This window comes from Capsicum annuum, unplaced genomic scaffold (assembly GCF_002878395.1).
Source record: "Capsicum annuum cultivar UCD-10X-F1 unplaced genomic scaffold, UCD10Xv1.1 ctg79029, whole genome shotgun sequence".
In the NCBI taxonomy this organism is placed as follows: domain Eukaryota; kingdom Viridiplantae; phylum Streptophyta; class Magnoliopsida; order Solanales; family Solanaceae; genus Capsicum; species Capsicum annuum.
In genome coordinates, this window is record NW_025889573.1 from 11,698 (window position 1) to 22,841 (window position 11,144).

Genomic DNA, 11,144 nt, shown 5'->3' on the forward strand with positions numbered 1-11,144 from the left:
ATATCCTCGATGCCAACATTGTGTCTAGCATGTCGACAGATATATTGAATGCTGATGATATCCTCGACGCCAGCGTTATGTATAGCGTGTCGTCAGATATTAAATGTTGATAATATCCTCTACGCCAGCGTTGTGTCTAGCGTGTCGTCAGATATATTGGATGCTGATGATACCCTCTATGCCAGCATTGTGTCTAGCGTGTTGATAGATATTGAATGTTGATGATATCATTTACGCCAACGTTGTGTCTAGCGTGTCATCAGATATTGAATAATTATGATATCCCCGACGCCAGCGTTGTATCTAGCACGTCAACAGATATTGAATGCTGATGATATCCTCAACGCCAGCGTTGTATCTAGCGCGTCAACAGATATTGAATGCTGATGATATCCTCGACACCAGCATTGTGTCTAGTGCGTCAACAGATATATAATAGCCTCTGCGGCAATGATATGTGATGGCCTTTGCGGCAATGATATGCAATGGCCATTGTGGCAGTGATAAAATAATTTTACCTGGCTTCATTTGTTAGTGTCCTATTTTCTACATGTACCTGTACTCAAGGTAGACGATTAGTAGACACAAAGTCGCTTTTACTAGCGACTATTTTTAGGAAACTTCTAAATATGATACGTGTAAAGAAGACAAAGTGCTTTTGTTTGTCGCCTACGATCTCAAGAAATGAGATGGAAAAATCAAAAGGTCCTCAAAAAATGGGCATTAAACTTATTTTTGGGGCTGCTCTAAAATACCGTTCTTGGACATTAATGATCTGTTGTGGCTCCCAATTTGCTCGGGAATTTTTTAAAGAGACTCTCATTTTGCGTATTGATCTCTGCATCCACAGAAAAATGATTAGTTGAATGAAATTACTCCATGTTGACCTTCTTTGATCCTTGATTTGCTCCTTGCCATCTCTTGGGCATTCCACCATATTGAGACTTCCACCCTGACACTCTGTCCCAAATGATGTCTAGGCAAGTACTAAGTAAGTGAGTCGTAAGATTTTTGAAAATAGTCTTAAATTTTGAAAATAATTTTGAAAACTTCTATAAAATTTTAGAAAATTTCTGTCAGTCATGTCATGTACTAGCTCAATGAACGTCTTCCTCGTGGTTCTGACTATATCTGATGGATGGTTACAAAAACTCATAATTATTGTTGGAGGATTTCTTCAAGTAGTTTTATCATAGCCAAAAATTGAGTCTACCTAGACTTTGTTACAGTTGGTGGTTTCCAAAGCTTTAACCTCTAGCGTTGGGGAATTTGGAATATGTTTCGGCATTTGGTGGAAATTTTGAGGCGTTCCTCAAAATTTCTGCCCCAGTTTAAACTTGTTTGAGATAATACCAATCTGAGCGGATCTGAAGTCTTTGCTGATCTTTATTCTCTTTGTTGGATGTCGATCTTCTCTTATGAATTTTTGAGATTCCTTCTCGAAAATCCTACCCCAGTTTTTCTTTCCTGGGTTTATATGATCGAGCCGTTGGGGCGCCTACGTATCCCATTGAAGTAGGAATCAGGTCAAACGTAGTTCAGGCTACGCTAGGGATATACAAAAGAAATTAATGGGTTGACTGAAGCCGACATAGGCCACCTACGTATCCCTTTTATTGAGAATTCAGGTCATCACGTAGTTCATACATAGGGGGAAAGGATAAATTTTCCTAAGGGGTTGACCGAAGCCAACATAGGCCGCCTACGTATCCTTTTCTTGGGAATTCAGGTCAAACATAGTTCGTGCATAAAGAGAAAGGATTCTAGGCAGTACACACTAGCAAACAACATTATTACAAAGGTGATTACAAACAAACTAAGAAAACACAAAAACTAGAACGTCATTTAAACATAATATCTTTTTACCACATCAGAATTGATTGGTTTGGTCCACTCTGTGCCATCCATCTCAGACAAAATCAAAGCTCCTCCAGATAGCACATTGCGAACTATGTATGGCCCTTGCCAGTTTAGAGCGAACTTGCCCTTGTACTCCTCTTGGTGAGGGAATATTCATTTGAGAACCAGTTGCCCCACTTTAAATGCTCGAGTTCTCACCTTCTTGTTAAAGGCACGAACCATCCTGTGTTGATACAGCTGACCATGGCATACAGCGGCCATTCTCTTTTCATCAATTAACATGAACTGTTCATAGTGAGCACGAACCCATTCTTCATTACTCAGTCCAGCTTCCTGAATAATCCTTAGGGAAGGTATTTCGACCTCAGCGGGTATCATAGCTTCATTCCCGTAAACTAGTAAATAGGGAGTTGCTCCTGTGGAGGTTCGAACTACTGTTCGATACCCTATCAAGGCGTAAGGTAACATCTCGTGCCATGATCTATCATTTTCGACCATCTTTCTCAAGATCTTCTTGATATTCTTGTTAGCAGCTTCTACGGCTCCATTCATTTGGGGACGGTAAGCTGTCAAGTTGCGATGCATAATCTTGAACTGATCACAAATTTCTTTCATCAAGTGACTATTTAGGTTTGCCCCATTATCAGTAATAATCGATTCCGGCAATCTGAATCGACAAATCAAGTTATTCTTGATGAAATCTACAACCACTTTCTTAGTGACGGCTCTGTATGAAGCAGCTTCAACCCACTTAGTGAAATAATCGATGGCGACTAAAATAAATCTATGTCCATTCGATGCCAATGGCTCTATTGGTACGATAACATCCATGCCCCAAGCTACGAAAGGCCAAGGAGAATTCATTACGTGAAGCTCGTGTGGAGGCATTCGAATCAGATCTCCGTGTAGTTGACATTTTGGACATCTCTGCACAAACTTACTACAATCATTTTCCATAGTCATCCAGAAGTAATTGGTTCTTAGGATCTTTCTGGAAAGAACAAACCCATTAATGTGGGGCCCATAAACTCCAGCGTGTACCTCGTTTATTAACTTATTGACTTCTGCCGCATCGATGTATCTTAGGAATCCCAAATCAGGAGTCCTCCTAAAACGAATTTCTCCACTTGGAAAGTAATTCTTTGCCAAACGCCGGATTGTCTTCTTTTGGTTGTTACTAGCCTTTTCAGGATATATTCCAGATTCCAATACCTCTTAATGTCATAGTACCAAGGCCTTCCATCAGGATCCTCTTCCACGTGTATGCAATATGCGGGTTGCTCCTTCAGGCTTATTTCCAAAGGATCGATGTAACTCTAAACCAGGTGTTAAATCATGGAAGATATCGTGGCCAAAGCATCAGCAAACTTGTTTTGTGTCTGTGGGATATGTCTGAAATCAACATCCTTGAATCTTCTACATAATTCTTGCACCAACTCTACATAAGGAGTAATCTTGGAGTTTTTTACCGCCCATTCTCCCCGTACCTGGTGAATCAGCAAATATGAATCTCTAATGGCTAGCAATTCACGAACACCCATGTCAAGTGCCAATTTGAGCCCCAGGATACAAGCTTCATATTCAGCCATATTGTTGGTGCATAGAAAACGTAACTTAGCAGTTACCGGATAATATTGGCCCATTTCTGACACCGAAATTGCTCCAATTCCTGAACCTTTGAAGTTGACCGCCCCATCAAAAAATAGACTCCATACGGGGTAGATTTCCGTGATATCTTCTCCTACGAAAAAAACTTCCTCTTCTGGAAAGTATGTCCGAAGTGGTTCGTGTTCCTCATCAACTGGGTTTCAGCCAAATGATCTGCTAAGGCTTGCCCCTTGATTGTTTTTTGGGTTACATACACAATGTCAAACTCACTCAGCAACATTTTCCACATGGCTAGCTTTCCTGTAGGCTTGGCTTTCTGGAATATATACTTCAATAGATCCATTCTCGAGATGAGGTAAGTTGTGTAGGATAACAGATAATGCCTCAACTTTTGTGCCGTCCAAGTCAAAGCACAACATGTCCTTTCTATAAGAGTGTAACAGGTTTCATATGGTGTGAAATTTTTACTCAAGTAGTAAATGGCTTTCTCTTTCCTGCCGGTCTCATCATGTTGCCCGAGGATACATCCAAAAGCATTTTCTGAGACTGATAGGTAAAGCAATAATAGAATTCCTTCTCTCGGTGGGACCAAAATTGATGGTGCAGACAAGTATTCCTTGATGTGATCAAAAGCTCTCTGACATTCTTTTGTCCACTCATCCAGTGCATTTTTCTTCAACATCTTGAGAATTGGCTCGCATATGACTGTTGATTGAGCGATGAATCTGCTAATGTAATTCAGACAACCCAGGAAACTCATAACTTCTTTCTTGGTCCTAGGCGGTGGCAAGTCTTGAATTGTCTTGATTTTGGATGGGTCAAGCTCGATCCCCCTTCTGTTGATTATGAACCCCAGCAACTTCCCTGATGGGACACCAAAAGCACACTTAGCAGGATTTAACTTCAAACTGTACCTTCTTAATCTGTTGAAGAGTTTCTCCAGATGAGTTAGATGATCCAAACTCTCGCGGGATTTGATAATTACATCATCCACGTACACCTCAATCTCCTTATGGGTCATATCAGGGAAAATCATCGTCATGGCCCTCATTTATGTCACACCTGCATTCTTGAGACCAAACGGCATTTCCCTGTAATGATAAACACCCTAGGGCATAGTAAAAGTCATTTTTTCTGCATCTTCCTCATCCATCAGTATCTGATGATAGCCGACGAAACAATCAACGGATGACTGCATTTCATGTTTTGCACAGTTATCGATGAGAATGTGGATATTGGGCAATGGAAAATTATCTTTAGGACTGGCTCTGTTCAAGTCTCTATAGTCAACACAAATTTGAATCTTGTCTTCCTTCTTTGGCATAGGGACGATGTTGGCCAACCATGTCGAATATTTTGTGACCTCGACAACCTTAGACTGGATTTGTTTTGTCACTTCTTCCCTAATCTTTAGACTTAAATCTGTCTTGAATTTTCTCATTTTTTGCTTGACTGGATCAAACTCAGAATTTATCGGCAATTTATGTGACACAATGCTGGTGCTCAACCCTGGTATATCATCATAGGACCAAGCAAACACATCGATATACTCTTACAACAGGTGGATGAGCTCTTCCTTTTGTGGCGCCATGAGGTGGACACTGATACTGGTCTCTTTGATTTTATCATGATCTCCCAAGTTGACTGTTTCAGTTTCTTCCAGATTGGGTTTTTCGCGATTCTTAAATTCCTCCATATCTTCAACTAACCGTTCCTCATCATCGTCCTTTCAACCATCATCGTCCCCTTCATTTTGTTTGTTCAGGCTTTGACATGACACAACATTAGCAGGTTTTAAGCTACTGTTACTGTAATGGACAATCAAACTAAGTTAGATGATAAGAAAATAACAAAACATATGACTAGGAGCGTTTTAGAACTAATATAGTTTACCAAATAAATGAAGGCCTTTTCATTGAAATTTGAGAAATAATTACTAAACCATGGCTTGTGACTTGCACAAGTACAAGCCCCTGCCTTTTTTGAAAGCAGTAAGATACGAAAATAAAGTTTTGAGATATAAAAGGTGGATTGCGGGGCCTCCTCCGAATCATCACCAATTTCAAAACTATTAGTAATTGCCCTTTCATCTACCATGACGGGCGACGGGTTATGAGTGGAGTAAAGGTCCAATTTTGCAAAGCCTCCCCTGGTGCAATCTACTTCACCCCACTGAACTCTGGGAGATCTTCTAGTACAGCATTGCATCCTTCAAACAAATCTCCTATCCCATCCCCAAGACCATCATCATCTAACATCTCTCATACGGGAAATGACTAGAACAGGAGCGGCAAGGGCCTAAACAGACTCTTTTTTGGTACATCCTCAACCCTATCTCTTCTGGTAGGCTGATACCCTAACCCATTCTTAGAGCTTCTCTCTGGGATCATAATAGGCTCGATAATTCCTTATAAATTCTTGCCTAAGCCTCGACCAGGTTCGAACTCATTTCTTAGCATCACGTTGCAATCATTTTGTAGACAGAAGGCATTGATATTTTGGGTGTCGAATCTCTTTCCGCAGTGCTTACAATTTCCACTATATAGAAACTGCTACCTTTTGGAACATCTTCAATCACCGGCACATAACCATTGGGATGGTCCGCTCAACTTCCTTCTCCTTGTATGACTACTCCATGATCTTTCCAAATGAACTTCAATAATTGATGAGGGGGTGATGAAATTGCCTTTTCCCCGTGTATCCATGGTCTTCCCAAAAGCAGGTTGTAGCTAGGATGGATATCCATAACATGAAACTTAGTCTTAAACTCAGCAGGCCCCATTTGGATGTGTAAATCAATCTCTCCTATGGTATCTCTCTGCCCTCCATCGAATGCTCTTATATTCACGTGGCTTTGATGAATTTTTCCCAGATCATAGCCTATTTGGACCAGCATAGAGAGGGGACAAATATTCATACTAGATCCGTCGTCTATTAATACCTGATTAATTGCATAATCTCGACAAATGACGGTGACATACATGGATTTGTTGTGCATTACTCCTTCAAATGGCAACTCTTCGTCACTAAATGATATACGATGGTTCCCCACAACGCTCCCTATCATCGCAGCTAAATTCTCAATGCTCGTTCCTGCGGGAACATACGCTTCCTCTAAGACCTTCTACAGAGCCTGTTGGTGGTGTTGTGAGCTCAATAATAGTGCCAAGACAGAGATTTAGTCCGGCATTTTCTCCAAGTGTTTGAAAATTGAGTAATCCTTTGGTTGCATACGCCTCCAAAATTCTTCAGCCTCTCCTTCAGTGATTGGCCTTTTCTGTGAATTTTTCTTGTTGGTCAATTCCTCAGGGATGTAACATCGTCCTGATCGCGTCATCCCCTGGGCAGCGGCGGTTTGCACAATAAATTCCTTCTTTGAAGGGAGAGTATACACTTGAGTCGGTGCAATCATTACTATAAATGGGGCTTTCTCACTGATACTTAAGGCAGCTACAACTTTCTCTATCTTTCCTACCTCTTCCGCCTTTTTGTGCTTTTTGGAGTTCACCTAAGTAATGGTCTTGCCAGATGCCCATTCGCCTTCTATTTCAATCATGTTAACTGGAGATCCCCCATGGTTGGGTAGTGGATTACTGCTAATATTTGGAGTAGGTTCCTGGAGCGTGATGACCTTTTGATCAATCAGATCTTAGATTTTGTATTTCAAGATAAGACAGTCCTCGGTAATATGCCCTGCTGCTACTGAATGATAAGCACAATTTTGATCAGGATGATAAAACCAAGAGCTAGGATTGACAGGCTTTAGCTGTACTGGTTGCAAATGACCAGCATTTTTCAATCTTTCAAATAATTGGGTGCGACTTTCAGCTAGTGGGGTGAAGTTTTGGGGAGGTTTCTTTTCGTGGTTTGGACGTTGGGTGTTATACGGTCTTAGGTTTGTAAGAGGGGGTACTTAGTGGTAATTTAAAGGTGTTTAAAAATTTGTTCGGCTATTTGGGGGAGTAGTTTGGAAATGAGACTGATATTTGGAGGTGGAACTAGGTATTGGGGAAAGATATTTGGCTGTGGAGCTTGGTATGATAGTGGGATATTTAGGAGTGGAGTTTGGTATTGGGGGTGGACGTAGAATGCGTGTGGAAGGTTAGGTGATGGCGGGGAAGATAAAATGTTTCTAGAATTGAACCGTTATTTCAATTTTGTAACAGAATTGGCAGAAACCCCACCTACCTCTTCCTTTTTCTTCTTAGAAAACATGGCAGTTCCAGATGATGTTGGGGTTTTGGCAATTTTTTCTGTCCAAATACCTTCCTCTAATGATTCTCCTATTTTTACCAAATCTACAAAGGTTGGTCTAACAGCGGACACCATCCTGGTATAATATTCTCCTTCTTGAGCGCGAGAGAACACGGATACCATTTCCTCCTCGGACATGGGGGGCTGCACTTTGGCAGCTTCTTTCCTCCAATGAAAAGCATAATCTCAAAAACTCTCAACGCTCTTTTGTTTAATCCGATCTAGTGAATATCGATCAGAGACTATTTCAATGTTGAATGTGAACCAGTCAAGGAAACTCTTGGCCAATGTCCTCCAACCAGTCCACCTTTTTGGCTCCTGAGACATGAACCACTCCAAGGCTTCACCATTCAAACTTTGACTGAATAGGTGCATTAATAACGCCTTGTTTTTCCCTATCCCTACTAGTTGCTCGCAGTACCTTCTTAGATGGGCCATTGGATTTCCAGTACCGTCAAACATCTTAAACTTAGGGACCTTGTATCCTTCTGGTATGTCTACTCCTGGGTGAACACATAAATCGTCATACCCCAAATCATTGTGGTCCTTGGCCCCGTGAGACTCTTTGATCCTCATGATCTCTTCTTGCATGGCTAGTAAATTTCTTTTATGCTGGGCCTTCCACTCTTTATCCTTCTCTTCGTAATGGTTCATCTCGAGATTAAAAAGGGGTTCATAGGTGTCAAGGGATACAATAGCCTGAAGGGGATTTGGAAGGGAGGCTTGATTTTGTGGATGAAAGGAATTTGGTTGGTAAGTAGGAAGGATGTTTTGGAAATTGGGAAGGTTCTATGGACTTTGAGAGTAGTTTGCAGAATTTGAGAAGGATTTCGCAGATTTGGACATGAATTTGGTGGATTCAATGGTAGGTTTGACGTATTTTGTGGATTTGGGAGTGAATCTTGCGGATTTGGAAATATGTTTTGAGGATTTAGAAATGTGTTTTGAGGATTTGGGAATGGATTTGAAGGTGGGTTCTGTGGGGTTACGGACGGATTTTGTGGATGGTAGATGTTTAGATTATTTTCACGATTAGTATTTTGGAAAAATGGAGGAGCGAAGCTGGATGATACGTTATTCGGCTGATCCCCGAGAATAGGTGTGCTGAGGGGAGGAATTTAGAGTAGAGTCCTGTGTCCTCTCGGAGTGGGAGCATTGACAGTGATGGCCAAGTTAGCCACATCCCGAGTGCAATTTATTTCTTCCTGAAGCATTTCTAACTTTCTTGCAAGTTCCGCAATTTTCTCATTTTGTTCTGCTATCACATTATCCCAGATAGTCAGTGCGCTTTTTTCGTCATTTCCCGTCATTTTTGAATGATGGTCAGAGGATGGGATTTTGTGCGCTTTCGACCGGGTGAAGTGGGGATGTTCTGACAGCTTATATCAACATGGAGTAATTTCTATTATTTGTAAAGTAAAACAACTCAAAGGCAGATGTGTTAGTTTCCATATGTGATAAGTAATGCAAAATATTTGACAGAAAATAACCATATAGAATTGTTTGAGTCCTAGACAAATTCATCCATAGGAGCATAGCGGATAAACTTGCGTTTGATCCAAACAAACACCTCAAACACACAAAACATTATAATAATGCGTATCTTAATTGGGGTGACCCTTTTTCAGCCAAGGGTTAAGGCCTAACGATTTTTAAAGAAAGTATATGCTTCCCTAAAGTCAATCCATTATACCCCAACTTATATAGATACGAAACGGGCATAAATGCGTACAAACGATAACAAAAGAGGGATACAATCTTTGGGAAAAAAGGAAATAACATGAAAAAGGATAAGTTCCCGCGCAGGGGAGAATAGAAAAACTAGCTACTGGAAGCTCCTTCGTCTGCCTTTGCCTTCTTAGCTTTGTCCACTTCTCATATTGGTGACATCCGTCGGCACTCAAATTGTGTCTTAGATGCAACCTCCCAAATCGATCAATTTCTTGCTTAACTTACTTCAATTCTTCTTACGAAAGTAAGCAAATCAAGCTTTTTACCGACCCCCAAAGGATAATGGATTAAATTAGACAGGCATACATTTTCTTCAACACATAAATATGATTTGTCTATAATTGAATCGGGATCAATAGACGTAGGGTAGGTATTCTAATAGGCCCAATACCCCGCTCGGGTATTGGGTCGTCCTAGGCTCATGCCTAAAATAGGGTTTTAGTTTCGTTCTATCCTAGGTGTCTAGAGTGGGTTTGAATATTGGTTCTCAAGCGGACAACTTGAGTTTGAAAATACGAACAGCGTCAGATGACTCACGTGCTGATAAGCTGTTCGTATTTCCAACATATTTTGGAATTGAAAAATAGGGGCCGGGACATCCACGAAACCCCAAAACAATTTATAAGATGCAGGAATATGCCATGAGATGCAATAATTAAAATTTACATAATTGGAACACATAAACAGTTAATCAAAAGACGAAATCAATCATTTGGTTAGAACCTAGTTAAAAATCCCCAGCAGAGTCGCCATTTCTATTTTGCAGAAATTTTGACTTTTGAAGAGAGTCGCTACTTAATTTTGAAAAGGAATTAAGAAACCTTTATAAAGTTACTTCAAATGATTCAAAACAGGAAAATCATTTTAAGTTAGAGATTCTAGATAAGAGGTTTCTATTAACGTTTTAGGAAGGTGTTAGGCACCTAAAACGTCCGCTAACTTACGGTTTTTTGGACTGTTTGAAAATCGTTTTTTGATTAACTTCGAAAAGATTAATTTGTTGAAATAGTGATTTGATTTTTTTTCAAAAAAAAAAGACTTGTGTAAAATAGATTTAGGCGACTTAGTAGAGATTTTAACTAAGTCTAAACAAAACTAATAAACAAATAAACACATAAAAGGGGAAGGGAGGAGAAAGTAAAGGATTTAGGTCATTGGGTCCAAATCAACAAGACCTGTCCTAGTCTAGTTGTGTTTCACCTGTCCTAAACTATTTTTAGAACCTTTGGCTCGAGTCTTGCTCATACAACTTTGGCTTCGAGGTCGAAATGAATGAATGAATGAATAAATGACTAAATGAATAAATAAAAATAAGACAATAATAAAAATTGAGACTTTTCAAGTCTCTTAGTGACCTCATCAATGGATGTTGACCCATTTTCCTTCTTCGTCTATCTTCTAGCACCCGCACGTCATGTAGTGGACCTTGGGTTTAAACTTTGAACTTGACTCGAAGGGGTGAGTCTTATTTATCCATTATGAAATGCAAGAGGAGAGGAGTCTATTTAGACTCGAGATATTTTTTTTGCATGCAAAGAAAAGATAAAGAAATTAATATATGTTCAAGGCATAAAAGTGACATATTTCAAAGTAAAAGAAACTATCAAGAACCAATTTTTGAATGACAAGAATAAGCACACTTGCACAAGAATGAGAGTCAACAAATAAAAAATGCAAAGCAAAAGTTTCAC